Raw genomic sequence first — 25,319 nt, 5'->3', positions numbered from 1 at the left:
GTGACTGAATGTGGTCTGCCCTATCGAGATTTGGAGTGAAACCATGGTCTCAGTACTGGGGATACTAGCTACTGATGTCAATTCATTCATTCTTCCAGTGAATTTTGAACATTTTGCTGAGTCTGCTCATAGATCTTGTTGCCCCTTGAGGCAAAGTAGACTGGGAGTAAAGACACAATTTCATAGCCAAATTCCATTTTGTCCTTCTGCAGCACATCTTATAGGATGGTAGTGAGCAACGGATCCGTAAATTTCTCTTTCCTTCTCACATCTTCCCAAGGCTCCACCTTTACATGATTCTGTGGTCAGTTTTTGTCCTTACTCTTTTCCTAGGTTGGGTGTTAATACTGAATTGTATTTGTGGGGTTTCCAACTATTTAAACTCATTCAGTCATCAAAAGATGTAGAACAAATGTTTTTAGCCTGAGTCGCAGAAAACTTGTTTTTACAGCTGCCTGAAGTATTGTTTCTTATTGTGGAGTCTTGCCCAGTTTGGATGTTTTATTTTCTCCAAGTCTCTCTTCAAACATTTATGTGTATGATCTTTGTCCACTATCTTAATGGTAAATGCCATAAGAATGATTCTCAAAACCATTATCCATCTCAATGACGTGATGTTTTATTAAGCAATATAATGTTGTATTTTAGCCAGTGTAAAATGAAAGGGATGGTTATATATTCTGAAATCTGAAATAACAATAGAAAATACTGGAAATACTCAGCAGGGCTCTAAACAGTACATTGTATATGAATTTCTTTCTTCACAATTATAACTAAGATTGCACACACAAAGCTTCAAAACTTTCCTGTTCTGCACAGATGTTGAATGACCTGCTGTGGATATCCATCCATTTTATTTTAAATTCTCATTTATGGATTTGTGCTGCTTTAGTAGGTGTGATTCATAAAAAGAGTACAGTTGACCAGACATAGGGGTTGTAAAAGATTAGTTTCCTCTCTGTTCTGTAGTTGAAGAATCATGTTGTCCACGGAATTGTTGATCAGATTGAAGTGAGGGAAATAGAGTGAATTAACAGGATTTTTTTGAGAGGCGTGACATGATTCAAAGCAAGATCAAGGACAGGAAGTGAATTTGACAGAGAGAGATATGGAAAAAGCAGACAAACAAATTGAGAAAATCACTGCTTCTTTAGCAACTCCTCTCTGCTATCACCTCCTCAGGTTCTGCATGTGGCAAATATTTTGGTAATGTGAAAGTAAAAGAATATGAATTACACTTCAGTTGTGGAATCCGAATGAGTTACAGCAATTGAACCATTTTTGAAATATGGTTGTTGTAATGTAGGAAGGACATGTGGTGACCTTATTGTGCACAGCAAGTTTCCACAAACAACAATGTGATAATAAGCACATAATATCTCTTATCTGTTGAGAATAAAACTTAGCTCTTCAATATAATGCCACTTGATGGTTAGTGCAATTCCAGCATGTGCATTTTCATTTTGGAGGGTAGTTATTTTCATTGTGCTGCTATGCAAGGATTTACGGTAATTATATTTCCACAATTATTCTGATGACTAAAAATGAATATTGAATAATTCTCAGAAGAACAAAGGCATTTAACTGGCATATTGGTATTCTTCAACTCCTTTCTATTACAATTTTAGCTAGTTTAATCTTCAAATTTCATTACATTTGCTGGGATATGTTTTCCTCTTTGAAATGCAAATTGGTCTAGTTTACTAACCTTTGATAATACAATCAAGCCTTGTTCTTCTTTGATTATACATAATTTTTTTTCGAACTTGTTCACAAATAAGATTTCAAAGCTATGGTTTGACCAGTTTTATTCTTCAAGTTGAGGCAAAGCCAGTGAACTGTGCAAATATGGAAGCAACAAATATCAAATATTCAAATATCTCACTCCAAAGTTGTGTTGTCCTCAAAAACCAGGTTTCACTCCTGTAATAAGATTTACTTGTATCTTCAAGTATTTTTTTGGAATGATTGACAGTATGTTGATGTAAGCAGGCATTTATCAGCATATTACCATCCTTGGCCTTGATAATATCCTTCCTGCTGTCAAGGGAGAACAGAACAGATATAACTTGGTGATGCTAAAGTAATTAGTGTTTGTTGGTTTCCAGCTGAACAAATTTGAAACTAGGTAGATGAAAATAAGATGCATTAAACAGTGATACGGTGCAGAACTTGGAGGAGGGGGAATCTTATCAATATTTAATATTGATGATTTGGATCATGTCTAGTAAAACCCCTGGTATCCATCACCTATGGGGATTAGTAGATGCTGGATAACTAAGTTTTCTGGTTGCTTGAGTCTCACTCTTACCATGTCTAACTAATACACTTGCATTAAGAATAAACAGTTTAAAAGAAAAAAAATACTATTTTGACCTTACACTGAACAAACTTCACTTGCATGAATATATAAACCTTAAAGCATTTTAGTTTATTTTCAGTCACATTCCATGAAAACATTTGACCATCGTTGCATCTATAGGTTCCTGCCCCTCAGAGGAACAAAGGCATTTAACTGGCATATTGGTATTTTTCAACTCCTTTCTATTACAATTTTAGCTAGTTTAATCTTCAAATTGCATTACATTTGCTCAGATATGTTTTCCTCTTTGAAATACAAGTTGGTCTAGTTTACTAACCTTTGATAATACAATCAAGCCTTGTTCTTCTATGGTTATACATAATTTTTTTTCGAACTTGTTCACAAATAAGATTTCAAAGCTATGGTTTGACCAGTTTTATTCTTCAAGTTGAAGCAAAAGCCACAGAGCCTCCTGAAAGGCAAATAATAACATCATAATTAACCCCAGTCCACACACACAAGTTTGCAGGTAGTCTTTCTAATATACTTAATAATATACAATAATAATAAAGATAAAGATTCCTACTAGGCAGGGATGAGGAGACACTTTAAGAGAGATGCCCCAACAGCAAGCAGCATTTACTAGCTTTTCATCCTGGGTGATGCCATTTTATTCAAACACAGCCTTATTCAAAGTTTATTCAAACAGCTGCTCCAAGCAAAGTTCTTCATCCTTGGGCAACACCATTTTATTCAAACACAACTTTATTCAAACAGCTGCAATGAGCAAAGCAGAACCAAGGCACTCCAGTGGCTGAATATTTGCTCCCATCTTCACCAAAAGTTTGTGTTACTTCAGAGAACATTTACTTTGAAAATTTTAAATTTGTATTTAATTCTTTATTTATTTCAATTTATTTATTTATTTTTCTTGCCTTTTTTTCGCCACTTGCTTAAAGTTGCAGGTTGCTTGAATTACAGATAGCAGAGGTGTTTTACTGTATTTAGTTGATCATTGTGCATGTGTTTTCTTGCTTCCTTTATGTACTGATTTCATATCTTTCAGCACAAGCACATTCATTTGGAAGCTTAAAAGTTTGTTAAATAATCAATGGTAATATATCGGTTGAAACTTCGGCTTGAAATTGTCCCATTGCTTTCTGTGCTTAATGTACCGTACAGAACCACTCCATATAACCATATAACCATTTACGGAGCGGAAACAGGCCATGTTGGCCTTTCGAGTCCGCACCGGTTCACTGATTTTGTGCGCCCTCTTCAGGCATTGGTCCCGGTAGATCTTCATTCAATAACGATGGGCGAATTCAATGCAGGTGGAATCAGATAATAGCAAAACTATGAGCAAACAGATTGGCTGTCTGTGTACCAAAAATAGTAAAACTTGACGAAACTGGATTTATTAAGAAAAGACAAACAATGGACAATATCTCTAAGTTCATTAACTTAATTCATGCAGTACAAGGAAAGAAGACTCCAACAGTGGCGGTTGCTTTTACGCAGAGAAAACCGTTGACAGGGTAGAATGGAATTATTTATTTAAAGTACTACAGCGGTTCAACCTACCAGAGAAATATATTAATTGGATTAAAGCATTATATAAGGGACCATTGGTGAAGGTGACAGTAAATGGATATATAATCGAACCAAGTGCAACTTGGCAGGGATGTCCACTATCTCCCTCACTGTTTGCTTTAGCTATAGAACCTTTGGCAGAACTGATAAGAACTCCACCTGAACAACATTTGGAAACTGAATACAATGCATAGCTGCCATTAAATTGCATGTTTCAGAAGTAACTGGAGTTAAATTTCTTTCCCTTGTCCATTGATTTCCTTGATTTGGAACTTTGCCAACTGTGTGGAGTTGCTTGTCTGTGGGTCAAGTTTCACTTCCAATACCAGCACAAAAGTATAGTCTGATACACTGGTGTAGTGTTAAGGCAGTGCTGCATGGATGGGTGCTGTGTTTTGGCTGAGGTATTAAACCAGTCTTAGTCTCTTTGAGTTCACTGAGGAATCCTACTTGGTGTTTATCTTTTGATTAATTTGCAAAATGGTTCATGTAATTGTCATTAAATTGCTGTTTGTGGGGTTTGCCGAGTGCAAGTTGGCTGCCCTGAACCTAACATTGTGAAAGTAACTACCTCAATAAAGTACAAAGTAAAATGCTTTGTTCTGTAGCAGTGAAAGATAACCATATAACCACTTACAGCACAGAACAGGCCAGTTCGGCCCTACTAGTCCATGCCATAGCAAATCCCCACCCTCCTAGTCCCACTGACCAGCACCCGGTCCATACCCCTCTAGTCCCCTCCTATCCATGTAATGATCCAGTCTTTCCTTAAATGTAACCAATGATCCCGCCTCGACCACGTCTGCCGGAAACTCATTCCACATCCCCACCACCCTCTGCGTAAAGAAATTTCCCCTCATGTTCCCCTTATAATTTTCCCCCTTCAATCTTAAACCATGTCCTCTAGTTTGAATCTCCCTCTTTCTTAATTGAAAAAGCCTATCCACATTTACTCTGTCTGTCCCTTTTAAAATCTTAAACACCTCTATCAAGTCCCCTCTCAATCTTCTACACTCCAGAGAAAAAAGCCCCAGTCTGCACAACCTTTCCCTGTAACTCAGACCCTGAAATCCTGTCAACATTCTCGTGAACCTTCTCTGCACTCTCTCTATTTTGTTTATATTTTTCCTATAATTTGGTGACCAAAACTGTACACAGTACTCCAAATTTGGCCTCAATGCCTTGTACAACTTCATCATAACCTCCCTACTCTTGAATTTAATACTCCGATTTATGAAGGCCAACATTCCAAATGCCTTCTTCACCACACCATCTACCTGAGTATCAGCCTTGAGGGTACTATTTACCATAACTCCTAAATCCCTTTGTTGCTCTGCACTCCTCAATTGTCTACCATTCAATGTATATGACCTATTTAAACTTGCCTTTCCAAAATGTAGCACCTTACATTTATCTGTATTAAATTACATCAGCCATTTCTCAGCCCACACCTTCAGCCTTCCTAAATCACCTTTTAATCTACGGTAATCTACCTCACTGTCCACAACACCACCAATCTTTGTGTCATCCGCAAACTTGCTTATCCAATTCTCCACCCCTACATCCAGATCGTTAATATATATAACAAATAATAGTGGACCCAGGACCGAACTCTGAGGAACTCCACTCGTCACCGGCCTCCAATTGGACAAACAATTTTCTACCACTACTCTCTGACACCTCCCATCCAACCACTGCTGAATCCATTTCACTACCTCTTTATTTATACCTAATGCCTCCACCTTTTTTCCTAACCTCCTGTGGGGAACTTTTTCAAAAGCTTTACTAAAGTCCAAATAGACAACATCCACAGCTTTCCCTTCATCAACCTTTTTTGTAACCCCCTCGAACTCAATCAGGTTTGTCAAGCATGATCTACCCCTGACAAAACCATGCTGATTACTCGCTATCAATCCCTGTACCTCCAAAAATTTGTAATGAAAATGCATGATTACATTTTTTATGTAACATAATTACTGAAGTTATTGATTAGAATCTTTTAAGAGCTGGAATCTTTAAAAAAAAAGTAATATTCACCCTCTCAGGCTTTTTACACACCAAAGAATTCTGTCAAACAAAATGATATCGCGTAATGTCAAATTTTAGAGATTTGAAAAATGCTGTTTTCCAGCCTGGTTTTGAATCTTCAGTCTATTCAAACTATTCAGAATATCCTTTTTTCAATGAAAAATTTTTGGATTCTATAACAAAAAACCACAGAGAACTACCATCAAACCTGACCTACATCAATACAATCTCACTTCATATCTGCTCCATAACATGGTTGCAGTGTTGATTTGTTTTTGCTTCTTCTGATGTTCACCAGGACAGCTTTCTGATGGTTGTAGATACGGGTTCCCACCCTGGATGAGACATATAAGGCAATCGAACAACTGAAAAGTGGCAAAGCAGCAGGTATGGATGGAATCCCCCCAGAAGTCTGGAAGGCTGGCGGCAAAACTCTGCATGCCAAACTGCATGAGTTTTTCAAGCTTTGTTGGGACCAAGGTAAACTGCCTCAGGATCTTCGTGATGCCACCATCATCACCCTGTACAAAAACAAAGGCGAGAAATCAGACTGCTCAAACTACAGGGGAATCACGTTGCTCTCCATTGCAGGCAAAATCTTCGCTAGGATTCTACTAAATAGAATAATACCTAGTGTCGCTGAGAATATTCTCCCAGAATCACAGTGCGGCTTTCGCGCAAACAGAGGAACCACTGACATGGTCTTTGCCCTCAGACAGCTCCAAGAAAAGTGCAGAGAACAAAACAAAGGACTCTACATCACCTTTGTTGACCTCACCAAAGCCTTCGACACCGTGAGCAGGAAAGGGCTTTGGCAAATACTAGAGCGCATCGGATGTCCCCCAAAGTTCCTCAACATGATTATCCAACTGCACGAAAACCAACAAGGTCGGGTCAGATACAGCAATGAGCTCTCTGAACCCTTCTCCATTAACAATGGCGTGAAGCAAGGCTGTGTTCTCGCACCAACCCTCTTTTCAATCTTCTTCAGCATGATGCTGAACCAAGCCATGAAAGACCCCAACAATGAAGACGCTGTTTACATCCGGTACCGCACGGATGGCAGTCTCTTCAATCTGAGGCGCCTGCAAGCTCACACCAAGACACAAGAGAAACTTGTCCGTGAACTACTCTTTCCAGATGATGCCGCTTTAGTTGCCCATTCAGAGCCAGCTCTTCAGCGCTTGACGTCCTGCTTTGCGGAAACTGCCAAAATGTTTGGCCTGGAAGTCAGCCTGAAGAAAACTGAGGTCCTCCATCAGCCAGCTCCCCACCATGACTACCAGCCCCCCCACATCTCCATCGGGCACACAAAACTCAAAACGGTCAACCAGTTTACCTATCTCGGCTGCACCATTTCATCAGATGCAAGGATCGACAATGAGATAGACAACAGACTCGCCAAGGCAAATAGCGCCTTTGGAAGACTACACAAAAGAGTCTGGAAAAACAACCAACTGAAAAACCTCACAAAGATAAGCGTATACAGAGCCGTTGTCATACCCACACTCCTGTTCGGCTCCGAATCATGGGTCCTCTACCGGCACCACCTACGGCTCCTAGAACGCTTCCACCAGCGTTGTCTCCGCTCCATCCTCAACATCCATTGGAGCGCTCACACCCCTAACGTCGAGGTACTCGAGATGGCAGAGGTCGACAGCATCGAGTCCACGCTGCTGAAGATCCAGCTGCGCTGGATGGGTCACGTCTCCAGAATGGAGGACCATCGCCTTCCCAAGATCGTATTATATGGCGAGCTCTCCACTGGCCACCGTGACAGAGGTGCACCAAAGAAAAGGTACAAGGACTGCCTAAAGAAATCTCTTGGTGCCTGCCACATTGACCACCGCCAGTGGGCTGATAACGCCTCAAACCGTGCATCTTGGCGCCTCACAGTTTGGCGGGCAGCAGCCTCCTTTGAAGAAGACCGCAGAGCCCACCTCACTGAAAAAAGGCAAAGGAGGAAAAACCCAACACCCAACCCCAACCAACCAATTTTCCCTTGCAACCGCTGCAATCGTGTCTGCCTGTCCCGCATCGGACTGGTCAGCCACAAACGAGCCTGCAGCTGACGTGGACTTTTTTACCCCCTCCATAAATCTTCGTCCGCGAAGCCAAGCCAAAGAAAGAAAGAGATACGGGTATATTCTTTGCTAAATGAAACAGGTTTAATCCAAGATTTGAGCCTTCAACAAAGCACATCCATCTGATGGATATCATTTATCAGCAGGAATCTGGAATATCATTTAGGGGGAGGCTTTTAAAGAAGAAAAAGAGTTCAAACTACAGTGTGTAGAAGTGGTATTTTACTTAAGTTTTCCAGCTTTGAAAATAATATGAAAATTTATAATTATATAGCATAAAAATATAGTCAAATGCTAATAGATATGCATTTCGATTGCACCTTTTACAGCTACAGGAAAATGCATTTTGCAGTCAATTTAGTACTTCCTGAAAGTGACAACACTTCAAGAATGTGGGAAATAGGGCAACCAATTTGCTCACAGCAAATCTCTGCAAACAAAAATCTGATATAACATTACGTGAATTATTTTGGAAGTTAAAAGATGAGTGAGGAGTAGGATTACTGAGTGAACTCTGAGATCAAAACTCGATTTGACATCTCAGCCAAAACATGTTGAAAAAGAAAAGAATGATGCAAAGCAACAGGGAATGGTCAGTGGGAGAAATCAAAAAACAAAAAGGAAGTAGCATATAAATTGGATCTAGAAGGCTCTTCTTTGAGCTGTGTTTGGCTTCACTGGAACAATGTGAATGGTCCAGGGCAAGGGGTGGCCATGAGAATGATATGGAGAATGAAAATAACTTGCAACCAGAAACTTGGAGGTCGCACTGGAAGATTGATTGGTCGTGTTCTATCAATTAGTCAATCTTTATCTATTTCACTCATGAGCCTGAGCTCTTCTTCAAACTATAAGCAAAATGCAGGAGCGTGAATAAAAAGGTGGAGGGGGGGAGGAGGGAAGAAGTAGCAGGGGGAGGAGCACTAGCCAACAGGCAAGGGGGGGAGGCCATATGTAGACATGGGCGGGAGAAAAAAGCTGAATTGATCAGGGAAGGGGGTTGCTGTTTATCATACCAGCAAGGACCTCCCAATGACCAAACACTTCAATTACACACACAATTGCCACCCTGATGTGTCTGTCTATAGCCTCCTGTACTCCCAAACCAAGGCTACTCACAAATTGGAGGACAATTAATGATGCCAGACAGCATTAATATTAACCATATACAGCACAGAACAGGCCAGTTTGGCCCTACTAGTCAATGCCGGAACAAATCCCCCACCCTCCTAGTCCCACTGACCAGCACCTGGTCCATACCCCTCCAATCTTCTCCCCTCCATGTAATTATCCAGTCTTTTCTTAAATGTAAATAACGTCCTTGCTTCAACCACCTCTGCCGGAAGCTTATTCCACATCCCAACCACCCTTTGCGTGAAGAAATTTCCCCTCATGTTCCCCTTATAATTTTCCCACTGCAATCTCAAACCATGGCCTCTGGTTTGAATAGCCCCCACTCTTAATTAAAACAACCTATCCACGTTGACTCTCTCTGTCCCTTTTATAATCTTGAACACCTCCATCAAATACTCCCTCAATCTTCTACGCTCCAGAGAAAAAAGCCCCAGGCTGCTCAACCTTTCTCTGTAACTCAAACCCTGACATCCTGTCAACATTCTCATGAACCTTCTCTGCACTCTCTCTATTTTGGAGAGAATGCTCTCCATGGTACACCTGTAGAAGTTTATAAGGGTGTCATACCGAATCACACTTCACAAAGTATAGCCATTGGCAAGTCTTCTTTGTGATTGACTTGTACAATTTCCATTAACCCTCTCCCTGTGTTTCTTTTCCTCCAATTCCCCACTTTCCTTCTATCACAGAGCTTCGCTCTAACCTCTCCCCATCACTCCTCAGCATTTTACTCAAATCCTCTCACCCGTATCCATCTGTTACCTCTTGCCTGTTAGCCTGTGCTTCTCCCCCTGCCCCATTCTCCATCCTTGCTCCCCCCCACCTATTTTTTTCAGGTTCCTGCTGTTTCTGCTTCTACCTGACAAAGGGCCCAGGACCAAGTCATTGGTTATCCCTTACTTCCTATGGATGCTGTGTGACCTGCTGAGTTTCTCTAGCACTTTTGTGAATTGAGTTTATTCTCAGTTGAATATCTCCTATGATTTAATCTTTAGAACCTTCCAGATATTCTAGAAACACCCTAAAAGGAAGAAATTCTTAGAAACTTGGTTTTAAATATCTGCGCCCTCCCCTATTTTGTATCTGGTCCCCTTCATTTGAGAGTTTTCCATTAATGGAAGTATCTCAACATCTCCCGAGTTGTTCCCCTGAGGCTATTATATGTTTAAATAATCACCTCTCTTTCTTGTTAACACCAAAGATTTCAGATCTAACATATTTAGCTGCTTGTGATAGGATAACCCTCTCTTTCCAGAAGTTTGCCTTGTGGATCTCTTTTTGACTGCTTCCAAAGCCAAGGTTAAAGAGGCAACCAGAGGAGAGATGCAATTACTTTGTGACTATTATTTACCTCACATCAGTGTGCTTTTAAAGCATCCTCAGAGAAGTCGTGTCGGGCTTAGTTTTTACTTTTCCTTCTGCTCACTTAATAAACAAGGCATATCTGAGTAATGGTCTTTCACTGGCTACATTCTAACTCCTGAGATTTTGGCAGGCACTTGTCAGCAGTGATGTGACTTACCAGAGACCCTGTATACAATTGCACCGTCTGTGGTATAACAGGAGATTGCTCAGAATTACTGTGCATTAGCGTGGCTCATCTGGGATTTCAACACTAATCAAAAAACCTGTGGTGTTAAGTGAGTGAGTTATTGGGCTGATTTGAATTATGACGAGTATGACATGTTATTACATGACTATGAGGATTGGATAGGGAATGAATTAATTTTGATGCCCCTGAAATTGCACACATCACCTGTCATTTTATAGTTCCCTTTCACTTTGTACAAATTTAACACATCCTTACTCTTGTGCTAGCTACTGCTCACTTTCACTTGAACCAGCCTTATACATACAAGAGTTAATAAACTGTCACTTATAATGAAATGGTTTGTTAAAGATAGAAATATTACAGTGGTAGGCTTCAGTGGAAGACTTGTTAATTATTAGTATTCGTATTTGTATCTACACTCAGATCAGATATTTATTGTCATGTGGGGAAAAAAGGAATGTAATAGTACACAAAATTGCCTTTAGTCTGCCCTAAGGCAGACAAAGATTTTCCATTAGCATTAGCCCCTTGCAATCTGAGAAAGAGAAGCAAAAGAGAGTCCCCTCAGAATTGCTGAGTGCAATCATACAATACTCAAACCACCGGCAACCCAACCCCAGATCCAAACCTCTGACACAATGAGGACACCTTCAGTGCCCAGGGCCCTTCGGGAGCCCTCCTTTCCTTCAGCAATCTCCAGCAGCCTACATTCTCTATTGGGTTATTCCGTCACTGAGCCCCTTGCTGGTCCGATACTCTGGTCACTGTCTTTAGGGAGGATGGTAGGTGGCGTTCTCACTGTTACTGGTGCCTGCATCCATCTGCAGCTCCCCTGGAGTCTGCAACTCCTTGAGGGTGCTGTTAAACACAGACATTGCCATCTTGGGCCCAGACCCCACAGTCACAGTATTTTAAATAAAACACCATTGGCTCCTTTAACAGGCTGTTTAAAGACTGCAGACAGCCGTCAACAGGCTGGGCGGGAGGATCCCATGGAGGATCTCTGTGTCTCCAGTCCCCCTGGGTCTGCAACAGTGACAGCATGGCCATTACAACAACTCTGACAATGCTGCCATTTCTTTTTCCTCCTCTCTGCTAACTGTGGCTGATAAGTAGTTGAAAGACTCTCACAGGCTGCGGTCTGCTGGTGACTTGCAGTTGAGAGACCCTCACCAGGCTATTGGCTGCCAGAGACTGGCTTGTGGGAACCAAGTATCGGAACAGAGATTTGGGAGGGTACTGAGGGCAAGGCGGGCTCCTGAAGAGCCTCAGGTGCCTGAAACTTCCAGATCGTATCGAAGGTTTGGATCTAGAACTCGGGTTGCCAGTGGATTGCACAGAAGCTTGTGAGGCTGCCAAGGGTGTAGGAGCATTAAAGGCGAGTCCGCAGACACTTAGTGCCCCTCTAGGGACTTTCTTTTGCTTCTCTTTCTCTAGTTATTGGGGTCACTTGGCAATGAGAATGGTGACTTTGATTACCTTTATGGCAGAAACAAATGAAGTGTATATTGCATTTTTTGTATTATTACATGACAATAAAAAAATCCTTGAATCCTTTGTGCTTCACTCATCTTTAAGGTCCATCTCTCTGACCAAGCTTAATTAGTTGCATGAGTATCTCCAATGTGTCAAAAGCATATGTGAAATTCATGAAGAGCCCGAGAAGGCATTTTTTTTAAAAAATTTTTTTAAATTTTTATTTTTCACACCATAAATCACGTTAGCCATGATATACACTTTTTCTTTTTCACACATATACAGTGTCTTTTTCTCCCCCCCCCTCCCTCCTCCCAAGCCACCCCCCCACACCCCCTCTCATCCATTTTAGGTATACAATCTAGGTTGCATTAAGCCAGTCAGACAATGTTGTCATTCAACAAAAATACACCAGAAATTCTACTGAGTCCATTCTTTTCTTTTCTTCTCCTTCCATCAACTTAGGTAATGTTTGTTCCCGGTAGGTTTTCGCTATTGTATTTAATGTAAGGCTCCCATACTTGTTCGAATATTTCAATATTATTTCTTAAACTATATGTTATTTTTTCTAATGGAATACATTTATTCATTTCTATATACCATTGTTGTATTTTCAAATTATCTTCCAATTTCCAGGTTGACATAATACATTTTTTTGCTACGGCTAGGGCTATCTTAACAAATCTTTTTTGTGCATCCTCCAAGTCAATTCCAAATTCTTTATTTTTTATGTTACTTAGGAGAAAGATCTCTGGATTCTTTGGTATATTGTTTTCTGTTATTTTATTTAATATCTGATTGAGATCATCCCAAAATTTTTCTACTCTCTCACATGTCCAGATTGCATGAATTGTTGTTCCCCTTTCTTTTTTACATCGAAAACATCTATCAGATACTGTTGGGTCCCATTTATTTAACTTTTGCGGTGTAATGTATAGTCTGTGTAACCAATTATATTGTATCATACGTAGCCTCGTATTTATTGTATTTCTCATCGTTCCAGAACATAATTTCTCCCATGTTTCCTTTTTTATCTTTATATTTAAATCTTGTTCCCATTTTTGTTTAGTTTTACCATTTGTTTCCTCATTCTCCTTTTCTTGCAGTTTAATATACATATTTGTTATAAATCTTTTGATTAACATTGTATCTGTAATCACATATTCAAGGTTACTTCCCTCTGGTAAACTCAAATTGCTTCCTAATTTCTCTTTCAAGTAGGATCTCAGTTGGTAATATGCCAGCGCTGTATCTCCAGTTATATTGTACTTATCTCTCATTTGTTCAAAGGATAAGAATCTACTTCCTGAAAAACAATTTTCTATTCTTTTAATCCCTTTTTTCCCCCATTTTCTAAAAGAAAGGTTGTCTATTGTAAAAGGGAGTAGCTTATTTTGCATCAATATTAGTTTTGGTAATTGATAATTTGTTTTATTTCTTTCTACATGAATCTTCTTCCAAATATTGAGGAGATGATGTTACACTGGAGAAGTTCTATGTTGTACCAATTTTTCGTCCCATTTATATAATATGTGCTCAGGTATCTTTTCCCCTATTTTATCTAATTCTAATCTCGTCCAGTCTGGTTTTTCCCTTGTTTGATAAAAATCTGATAGGTATCTTAATTGTGCGGCTCTATAATAATTTTTGAAGTTTGGCAATTGTAAGCCTCCTTGTTTATACCATTCTGTTAATTTATCTAGTGCTATCCTCGGTTTCCCCCCTCTCCATAAAAATTTCCTTATTATTTTCTTTAACTCTTTGAAGAATTTTTCTGTCAGTTGTATTGGCAATGCCTGAAATAAGAATAATATCCTTGGAAAAATGTTCATTTTAATACAGTTTATCCTTCCTATCAGTGTTAGTGGTAGCTCTTTCCAATGCTCTAAATCGTCCTGTAATTTTTTCATTAGTGGATTGTAATTGAGTTTATATAATTGGCCTAGGTTTTGTTTATTTGTACACCTAGGTATCTTATTGCCTGCATTTGCCATCTGAATGGGGATTCCTTTTTAAATTTTGAGAAATCCACGTTATTCATAGGCATTGCTTCACTTTTATTTACGTTTATCTTGTATCCCGACACTTCTCCATATTCCTTCAATTTCTTATATAATTCTTTTATTGATAGTTCTGGTTCTGTTAAGTACACTATAACATCATCCGCAAATAGACTGATTTTATATTCCCTGTCTTTTATTTTTATTCCTTTTATATTATTATCTATTCTTATCAATTCTGCTAGTGGTTCTATAGCTAGCGCAAACAATAACGGTGATAGTGGGCATCCCTGCCGCGTTGACCTGCTTAAGTTAAATTGCTTTGATACATGTCCATTTACTGTCACTTTCGCTAACGGTCCCTTATATAATGCTTTAATCCAATTAATATACTTCTCCGGTAAACTGAATTTTTGCAATACTTTGAACAAATAATTCCATTCTACTCTGTCGAAGGCCTTCTCTGCGTCTAAAGCAACTGCCACTGCAGGTGCTTTATTTCCTTCTACTGCATGAATTAAGTTAATAAATTTACAAATATTGTCTGTTGTGCGTCTTTTTTTGATAAATCCAGTTTGGTCTAAATTTACCATTTTCGGTACCTGTTCTGCTAATCTGTTTGCTAATAGTTTAGCTATTGTCTTATAATCTGTGTTTAGCAAAGATATTGGTCTATATGACGCTGGTGAGAGTGGATCTTTTCCTTGTTTTAGTATCACTGTAATTATTGCTGTTTTACATGAATCTGGAAATTTTTTGTCTCATCAATCTAGTTGATTACATCCAGGAGGGGCGGTATTAATAGGTCTTTAAATGTTTTGTAGAATTCTATTGGGAGTCCATCCTCTCCTGGTGTCTTATTATTTGGTAATTTTTTTATTATCTCTTGTATTTCTACTGTTCCAAATGGTTCTGTTAATTTATTTTGTTCCTCTATTTGTAGTTTTGGTAGTTCAATTTTAGTCAAAAATTCATCTATTTTCCCTTCTTTCCCTTCGTTTTCAGTTCGGTATAATTGTTCATAGAATTCTCTGAAGTTTTCCTTAATTTCTTTCGGATTATATGTAATTTGTTTGTCTTTTTTCCTTGTTGCCAATACCATTTTCTTAGTTTGCTCTGTCTTAAGCTGCCATGCTAAGATTTTGTGCGTTTTTTCACCTAGTTCATAATATTTCTGTTTTGTCTTCATTATATTCTTCTCTACCTTATATGTTTGTAATGTTTCATATTTTATTTTTTTATCCGCCAAATCTCTTCTTTTAGTTGTATCTTCCTTCATTGCTAATTTTTTTTCTATGTTTACTATTTCCCTTAACAACTGCTCTGTTTCCTGATTATAGTCCTTCTTCATCTTGGTTACATAACTTATTATTTGCCCTCTAATGAATGCTTTCATTGCGTCCCATAGTATAAACTTATCTTCCACTGATTCCGTATTTACTTCAAAATACATTTTTAATTGTTTTTCAATAAATTCTCTAAAATCCTGTCTTTTAAGTAGCATGGGGTTTAATCTCCATCTAAACATTCTTGGAGGGATGTCCTCTAGCTTTACTGTCAGTATTAAGGGTGAATGGTCCGATAGCATTCTCGCTTTATATTCTGTTTTTCTTACTCTATCCTGCATACTAGCTGATAACAAAAATAGGTCTATTCTTGAGTATGTTTTATGTCTAGTCGAGTAGTATGAGTATTCCTTTTCTTTTGGGTTTTGTTTCTTCCATATATCCACAAGTTTCATTTCTTGCATTGATTTAATTATAAATTTGGTTACTTTGTTCTTCCTGTTAATTTTTTTCCCCGTTTTATCCATATTTGGATCCAAATTCAGATTGAAATCCCCTCCTATTAGTATGTTCCCTTGCGTATTAGCTACCTTCAAAAAGATATCTTGCATAAACTTTTGATCTTCTTCGTTAGATGAATATATATTAAGTAGATTCCAAAGCTCCGAATATATCTGACATTTTATCATAACATATCTCCCTGCTGGATCTATTATTTCCTCTTCTATTTTAAATGGCACCTTTTTGCTAATTAATATAGCCACTCCTCTTGCTTTTGAATTATACGATGCTGCTGTTACATGTCCTACCCAATCTCTCTTTAATTTCTTGTGCTCCAATTCAGTTAAGTGTGTTTCTTGGACAAATGCTATATCTATTTTTTCCTTTTTCAGTAAATTTAGTAGTTTCTTCCTTTTAATTTGGTTATGTATTGCATTAATATTTAAAGTCATATAGTTCAGCGTAGCCATTTTATATTTTGTTTATCTTCTCTTTCCGTTTTTCCATCATTACCTTTCCTCCTTTTCCATTTCTGTTTTCTTATTTTCAACTCTTTACAAGACAACATTCCTACAACATCCAACATTTTCCTTATTCTCCTATTTCTATCTTCTTTATCCCCAATCTCCCCTTCCCCTCCTGAGTTGTCCTTTATCCCTTGTCGGACAACCACATCTCCCCTCTCCATTTGGATTTGCGAATCCACTCGCAAGCGTCAACTGATTTTGCAGTGACCGCTATTTTCCCCCACCCAGCCCCCCCCAGAAAAGATTTCACTTTTCATATGTCACAAAGGTCACTCTTTTAATTCCCTCCTTATTCTCTCTATTCCATTACCTTCCCTTATTAATTCTTGTCTATACTATCTATGTTTTCCTCTAATTACAGATACTTTCACGTATGCCCATTGTCTCTATTCACTCTTATACCTCTTTACCCGCATACATATCAATCGTGGTCATTTTTACTCTCCTTACCCGTCTTCATCCCTCAGTCTATTTTTGTCTTTACCCACATACATATCAATCGTGATAATTTTTACTCTCATTACCCGTCTTCATCCCTCAGTCTATTTTTGTAATTGTTCTGCAAATTTTCGTGCTTCTTCTGGATCCGAGAATAGTCTGTTTTGTTGTCCTGGAATAAATATTTTCAATACCGCAGGATGCTTCACTATAAATTTATACCCTTTCTTCCATAAAATCGCCTTTGCTGTATTGAACTCTTTTCTCTTCTTTAGGAGTTCAAAACTTATATCTGGATAAATGAAGATTTTTTGCCCTTTATACTCCAGTGGTTTGTTGCCCTCTCTTACTTTTTCCATTGTCTTCTCCAGAACCTTTTCTCTTGTAGTATATCTTAGGAATTTTACTACAATAGATCTTGGTTTTTGTTGTGGTTGTGGTTTAGAGGCCAATGCTCTATGTGCCCTTTCTATTTCCATTTCTTGCTGTAGTTCTGGACATCCTAGGGCCTTAGGGATCCACTCTTTTATAAACTCCCTCATATTCTTGCCTTCTTCATCTTCCTTAAGGCCCACTATCTTTATGTTATTTCTTCTGTTATAATTTTCCATTATATCTATTTTTTGAGCTAGTAGTTCTTGTGTCTCTTTAGTTTTTTTATTAGATTCCTCCAATTTCTTTTTTAAGTCTTCTACCTCCATTTCTGCTGCTACTGCCCGTTCTTCCATCTTGTCCATTTTTTTCCCCATTTCTGTTAAGGTCATATCTATTTTATTCACTTTCTCTTCTGTGTTGTTTATTCTTCTTCTTAAATCATTAAATTCCTGTGTTTGCCATTCTTTAAATGACTCCATGTATCCTCTAACAAGAGAAACTATATCATTTTCCTTGCCTTTCCCTTCATCTATTTCACTGTACTCTTCCTCTTCTTCTTCCTCTGGGTTGACCATCTGTTGTTTCTTTGTTGCCCTTTCCTTCTCTTCTTTCTTGTTTTCATTGTCTTCTGTGTTCTCTTCTTGCTGCAGGTGTTCTGCAGCTGTCGTTGCCGGCTGTGGAGATCGACTCCCAAGCTGGTCCCCCCTCCCGTCGGTGTGTTTTTTTTCATGCGCGGTTGCGCACTTTTACTCGGCTCTGCGAGCCATTGTTGTAGTTCTTTTTCTACTGACCTGAGGAAGCGGGCTTCTCTCTCCACAGCGGGCCTCTTCGTACAGGTAAGGCCTTCTCTTTCTTCCTCCGTTGTCTTCTCTTCCTCTCTTCTTACCGTTGATTTTGATTTTTCTTTTTTTGTCGCCATCTTCTTTCCACCTTTATACTCACTTTTCTTTAACTTTTATTTCTGTGCCTTTGTATTTTCTCTTGTTTTTCCCGACTTTTCTGGAGAGGGCTGGAGTTCACCGTCCGGCCACTACTCCATCACGTGACTCCTCCCCGAGAAGGCATTTTGATGTTAAGGGTGGAATAAGTTGTTCCTTTTCTATTATTTTTATACTTTTGGAATGTAGAGTATCCAGAATTTACAAAATTCCAAATGCATCTTAAGATCTTGACTTTCTTGTCTTTTGTACTTGCGTTTGATATCCTGAATTCTGTTTGCTAGTTATTTACACTGCTTTTATAAGTTGTGTTCCAAAATCCCTCTGCTCCATTTGCAAATTCACCATTTAACTGTAGCATGCGCTACAACAAGTGTGGAAAGAAGACACACTGATGAGGAGTCGAATTCGAAGACTGCTTTATTGCACTGGCATCTCTGCTTATATGGGCCAGGCACTGCAGCAGGACCCGACCTTGGGTTGGCCGGCGATCCTGCTAGAGTTCCCCATCTTATCAGCGTGTGGCGGTCACCTGGGACATCAGCCGGTGTCACCTCCAGGTCTGCGTGGTCACTGCATTCTTCGGCCATTTTGTGGGACGGTTCGTGTTTTCTTGCCCAGGCCACGACACAATCCCCCCCCCAAGAACTGACGACCAGACCATTGTCCATAGTCTTTGGTGGCCTGCCCCTGTGTCGCGGGGGTGGAGTGGAGACTGGCTCGTCACAGTCCAAGTATGCAGTTTCAGACAGTTGAAGGTAAAGGTTTCCTCCTTGGGGACGAAGTTGGAACCATTGTCTCTCATGACTTTTCCTAGGGTTGTTGTAATGGTGGTCTGTGTGTGCCACTGCTCACAAACACATGTTGGCAAGTCTTTTGATCCTTCAGGATGCTATGCTTGGACTGGCCATGCGGTGGAGATTGCCGCAGGACCAAGAACCCCAGCTTATGCTACAGGCTCAAAAGGTTCGCCATGGGATCTTCTAGTTGTTCATCATTGGCCAGGATCTCTCTGGGTATGATTAAAGACGTGCTGTAGACCACCTCTGCTGCTGAGGCATTGAGGTCCTCCTTCGGCACGGTACAAATTCCCAACAGGACCCAAGGCGTTTCATCCACCATTTGGAACCCTTGAGACAGGCCATCAAGGTTACATTGAGGTGTCTGTGGAAACACTCCACCAATGTTGGCCTGCAGGTGATACTCCGTGGTATAGTAGAACTGCATCCCCAGAAAGTTAGCTAGCACTGCCCAGAATCTGGAAGTGAATTGTGCCACCCTGTCCAAGGAGAGGTGCTCCAGGACCCCGAATTGGGACACCTGTGTACTTATGGCCACCTTGTGGAATGGTCAACCATGGTCAAGAGGTATCTCACCCCACTAAGTCAATGTGCAGGTGGCTGAACCTGCACTGTGCCGGCTCAAAAATCATGTGAACCTGCACTTTGGAGGACTTGGCCCACTAGCTGACCTGTTTACAGAGGCCATGCCAGACAAACCTGTTGGCCACTGTTTTGACCTTGGTGAGGATGGCAGGGTGCGTCAGGTTGTGGATGGCCTTGAAAACCTGGCTCCTCCATGCAGCCGGGACGATAGGGTGGGGCTGCCGGTAGAATCGTCACACAGCAGTGTCAGGTTATCTGGGATGACCGCGACGTCCTCCACTGTGAGACCAGAGATGGCTGTAATATACACAGGGATCTCTGGGTCCTGCTGTTGTGCTTTGGCGAGGGCCATGTAATCAACCCGTTGGGACAGGGCGAGTATCAACTCGATTGTGGGGCGTGACAGGGCATCAGCCAGCACGTTATTTTTCCTTGTGATATGTTAAATGTCTGTGGTAGACTCAGACATGTTGGACAAGTGTCTCTGTTGTCAGGCAGACCCCAGGTCAGCTACCTTATGGAAAGTGAATGTCAATGGCTTGTGGTCAGTGAACACCCTGAATTTCCGGCCTTCCAAAAAATAATGGAAACATCTTACCGCCAGATACAGCGCTAATAGCTCCTGATTGAAATCACTGTATTTGAGTTCTGAAGGGAACAGAGGTGCCTGCTGAAAAAGGCCAGGGGTTGTCATTGGCCCTTGATGCGTTGTTCCAACATGCTCCCTACTGCTGTGCTGGAGGTGTCGACAGAGCGGTAGATGCCTCCAGAGGGTGGCATTGGCCAGCGCGTCTTTGGCACTCTGGAATGCCCTGGAGGATGCCTCGCCCCAAGTAATGACTTTTGCCTTGCTGGTCATCAGCACAAAGCTGCGTGCTGTTGCTGGTATGAACCTGTGGTAATAGTTTATCATACTGGCGAATTCCTGCAATCCTTTCACTGCGTGTGGCTTAGTGAAGTGCAGGACCGCCTCAGCCTTCTCGGGGAGGGGTGTGGCCCCGTGCCTGTTAATTCTGTGCCCCAGGAAGTCGATGATGACCAGACCGAACAGGCACTCTGCAGGATTGATGGTCAGCCCAAACTCGCTCAGATGGGTGCACAGTTGTCTCAGGTGGTTGGTGTGGTCTTTCCGGCTGGTGATAAGGATTTTGTCCAAACGCAAATGGGAGGTCCTGGCCCACTGTGTCCATTAACCACTGAAAGGTTTGTGCTGCGTTTTTTAGACCTAAGGGCATGCAGAGAAATTCAAACAAACCAAAGGTGAACTGGGATTTGGTGGTACCCACCGGATGAGGTCTACCTTGGAGAACACCTGTGACACGTGAAGGTTGGCAGCAAAATCTTGGATGTGGGGCACGGGATGTTTGTCGGGCATGGTGGCCTCATTGAGACGGCAGTAGTCACTGCATGGTCTCCAGCCCCCTGCTGATTTGGGCACCATGTGGAGGAATTAGGTCCAGGGACTGTCGGAGTTCCACAGAATCTCAGCTACTCCATCTTTTTGAACTCCTTCGCCAGGCTGAGCTTCTTGGGAGGGAGTTGGAGTTCCCTGGCGTGGAGCCCCTCGGTCACTTTGTAATGCTTTACCCCATACTTTGACTTGGCCGCGGAGAACTGTGGTGCCACTGTCGAGAGAAATTGCCAGGATACAAAAGTGTTATAGAGTCCAGGTTGCGGGGGGGGGGGGGGGGGGGGGGCGGAAAATAAGCTTGGCTTCCCTCAGAGGCAGAGTCTGATATGCACCAAGCCCCGTCCCTTGAGGTCAACCAGCAAGCAGTGAGCCTGAAGAAAGTTGCCCCCCAGGAGTGGTTGCACCACTGCTGCGAGGGTAAAGGTCCATGTAAAGCAGCTGTTGCTGAAACGAAAGGGGATGGTACGGGTCCCTGAAAGTTCGAATACAGGAGCTGTTGGCTGCCCTCAGTGTTGGGCCCTGCTTGCTGCTGTGGGTGTTGGGGCCTGCAGGGGGTAGGACGCTTATCTCGGCACTTGCGTCGACCAGGAAAGGCCTGCCCATCAGTGAGTCCCAAATGTGGAGGAGGCTATCACATGGGCCAACCACTGCAGCCATCAATGATGGTTGGCAAGAATGTTTCCCGAAAACCCGCTGGGTGGACAGCATCAAGGGACCTCCGTACCCCATCACTGGTGGTACAGTAGTAGCACAGCTGTCCTGGTGTGTTCACTTGCCTCCCACTGCCCTTTATCTCGCTGGGGGTTTTTTGTGGGGCTTGCTGATGTGGTCTACGACGCAGTTGGTGTCCTTCTTGGCTCTCCAGAGCATGTCTGCCTGGGCAGCAACTCTCCGAGGGTCGCTGAAGTCCTTTTCTGTGAGCAAGACCACATATCCTTGAGTAGCTGCTTCAGAAAGATCTGCTCAAAGAGCAGGCAAGTCTTGTGGCCCTCGGTTAATGCAAGCATCTCGCTCATTAGGGTGGCGGGGCCCAGTCCCCCAATCCGTCCGTATGCAACAATGGGGAAAAAGTGTGGATTAGTAGCTCTTTGAGGGCTGCGTATTTGCCTTTCTCTGGAGGCTGCCGTGGGAAATCTACAAACCTTACCGCTGTGTTCTGATCAGGGGCGGTTATGATGTAGAAGTGGGTGTCGTCGGAGATGATGTGGAGAAGCAGGAACTCAGCCTCGACCTGCTTGAGCCACATGTGTGGCTGTGACACCCAGAACATCGGAAACCTGAGAGAGACCACGTGTGTGGTCACTGACATCGCTTGATTTGTCATCTATGGGTCAAACTGCCGGTTGGACCTGTCGGGGTCACCAATGTAGTGTGCGCTCATCAACAAGTGTGGAGTCGAAAAGTGATTTATTGCTCTGGCAGCTCTGCTTGTATGGGCCCCTGGTGCTGACATCAGGGCCCCACGTCATCGGAGCGTCGACCTCTGGTTGGCCATCGTTCGCACCAGAGTTACCTGTCTTCCCACTGTGAGGAGATCACCTGAGACGATGGCTGGTGTCACCCCCCCAGGTCCGCGTAGTCACTGCGCTCGTCAGCCATTTTGTGGGCCAGTTTGTGTTCCTGTGCATGGGCTGCTGCATAATAGCAGCTTCCACCTATTTTGCTTGCCTTGCTGGACGATCTTATGCCCTTCTGCAGTTTCCTATCACAATCGACAAAATTTTCTGAAATTATACATCTCATCCATGCCATAATCTAATCATTCTGAAATGGTAACTGGTAGATAAGATTCATTCAATGTATATCCTGTAATTGACCTGTGAAATATTTCTTGTTGTACTTAACAGCAGGATATAAGTAGTTTCTAAAGCCAAAGGATGCCAGATTTGGCTTGAAGTCAGTTTTATTCTGGATATTCAAGCAGTCTGGTGCAATACCTGAGGGCTTACTCCATTCAATGTGCTTTTTGGATGAAATTTTTTTTAATTCCGAGCTTTGAGTTTCCTAATGCTGTGGCCATTGTTCATTCCTCAACGAACAATGCCTAAAAGAAAGGGATCACTGGCAGCAACTTCACATGTAGAACTTTTAACAAATTGGAATCTACCAAAGCGCTCCTCAGAAGGCAATAGCAAACACCATTAGGCAGCAAGCCACAAAAAGAAGAAATGGGAATTACAGGGAGACAGAAGAGCATGAAAAAGGGGTCATTATCACATTACTGTTTATGGGAATGTACTCAAATTGGCAACTGCATTTTTATGCCTTGCAACAATCAACCATCATTGTACTTCAAAAGTACATGTTGGTGTGGAGTGTTTTTTTTTGATCTCTGAGTTTGAGAAGGGCAAGTTCTTGTTTACTTTAAAAAAAATGCATTGAAGCACTGAGAGACATTCTCATATTTCCCATAACTTTAAGCATGTGTCAGTAGCTCTGATTCAGCAATATATTGTAATTCTGTGTTTAATATTCTGTGGAAAAAAAAAACAAAGAATAGAAATCAAAACTACTGGGAATGAGTTTCAAAAACTCTAGAAACATGTGATGTCAAGTTACTGTGAATTTTCTGGAATAAAGGAAAATGTTATGAATCTTTTTGTATTCCTGATATGAAAAAGCAGGTCAAGTAAAAGCAGAAGTTGCTGCTTTTGTTGTGGTAATCACCAAGCAATTTTTACTGTAACGATATACATGAATATGAAAATGATGATGAGTTTTTTGTCGTATACACTACCGTACATATGCACCAAAATTCTTGCCTGCTGCAGTCAACCAGATTTTAAAAAAAGGCAAAGGTATACATTAAATTAAAAAATATTTTACTGGAGTTTGTGACTTCCAGAAATCATTTATGGGTTGGAATTTAGGAGTAATAAGGAAAACTGAGCTTTCTGGATGAGTTTGAATCTTTGAGATAGTCAAATGGATTCAACAGTCGGTTTTTAAACTGCCCCCCAAACTCACATTCAACCTTAAGCAATCCCTATGCCATAGGTGCTCTGTAAGGGATTGCTTAAGGTGGGATGTGAGTAGAAACAAAAAGTTTGTAAACCACTGTTTTAATCGTACCTATTTGACTTGTTTTGGCCCAGGAAATGGGGCAATGATAACTTTTCTCAAAAAAAATATTTCAATAACAGTAAGTCTCGACCTTTTCCCTCCACTCACATACCATTTTGACCAATCCCTTACTAATCACAGAGCACTTATGGCAGAGTGATTATTTAAGATGGCAGTTTGAAAACCACTGCTTAAGAGGTTGTGGATTTAACTATTTAAGAATCATTTAAACATTTTTGTCAGCTCAAAACATTAGTTCACAAAGGAAAAAAAAGCTGCAGAAAGTGAAATCTGAATTTTAAAAACAAATGTTGAAATTACTCTGCAGGTTTGGCAGCATCTGTGGAGGGATTAAACTGTGCTAACCTTTCAGGTTAATGGCCTTTGGAGCAGCTTGGTTAGCACAGCGCTGTTACAGTGGTAACCCAGGTTAGAATCCAACGATGACTGTAAGGAGTTTGTGCGTTTTCCCTGGGTCTGCGTGAGTTTTCTCCCACTCTTCAAAATGTATGAGGGTTGTAGGTTAATTGGGGTATTTGAGCAGCACAGCCTTGTGGGCTGGAAGGATCTGTTACCATGCTGTGTGTTTAAATAAAAAATATAAGCAATTAACTTGAAAATTGACATGGTTTTTCTTTGTCTGCTGTAAGACCTTCTGTGCATTTTCCAACATTCTCCTAATGCCTTTTCATTAAAAGGTAACATTCTATATTTTTTAAGTCAAGAAGCCAGCAGAGCACCCCTGTCCCCGAGTCAGAGGTTTGAAGTGAGTGCCTTATGTAATATATAGATGAGGTTCACAGTGCCACAGGAGACATTTTGGATGAGGTGCCAATGGACTGAACAGGAGTCTGTGTGGTTGCAGAGGCTGCGGCAGCACTAGAAGTGAATTCATGGTCACTCAGTGACTCTGAAGGGACTCTCTTTTGCTTCTTTCTCTCACTGCAAGGGGCAGCAACGATATTAATGGCAACTTTGTCTGTCTGCCTTAAGGGCAGGCAGAAGCCAATTTCGTGAAATATGACAATAAAGGAATCTTGAAACGAGGCTCTTTCTGCTCTTGAGTGGACGCAAAAGATCCAAGATGAATTATCTCTGTGCACTCAACTACTACATCTCTAAAACAGACAACTGGATATTGGTACCCGTGAAAGCTCACTGTGAGTAAATTGGTGAATGTGTTCATGCATGTTCCAACAGACAGGGTATTGAGTGAACCTCTCTGT

At 41.1% G+C, this 25,319-nt stretch overlaps 1 protein-coding gene and 1 long non-coding RNA gene across 5 annotated transcripts in view; one reads left to right on the top strand and one right to left on the bottom strand.

The window, feature by feature from the left end:
- pcca (propionyl-CoA carboxylase subunit alpha) overlaps positions 1-25,319 on the top strand; it is a 632,301-nt gene that overhangs the window by 123,508 nt on the left and 483,474 nt on the right. The window lies entirely within an intron of this gene.
- LOC138739068 (uncharacterized) lies at positions 1,881-10,750 on the bottom strand. The gene is made up of 3 exons (XR_011341977.1): positions 10,664-10,750; positions 2,640-2,774; positions 1,881-2,040 (listed from the first exon to the last, which is right to left on the bottom strand). It is a non-coding gene; the product is annotated as an uncharacterized lncRNA (long non-coding RNA).

The sequence above is a fragment of the Narcine bancroftii genome, chromosome 7, assembly GCF_036971445.1.
Source record: "Narcine bancroftii isolate sNarBan1 chromosome 7, sNarBan1.hap1, whole genome shotgun sequence".
NCBI classification, from domain to species: domain Eukaryota; kingdom Metazoa; phylum Chordata; class Chondrichthyes; order Torpediniformes; family Narcinidae; genus Narcine; species Narcine bancroftii.
This window is presented reverse-complemented; position numbering and strand designations above follow the sequence as displayed.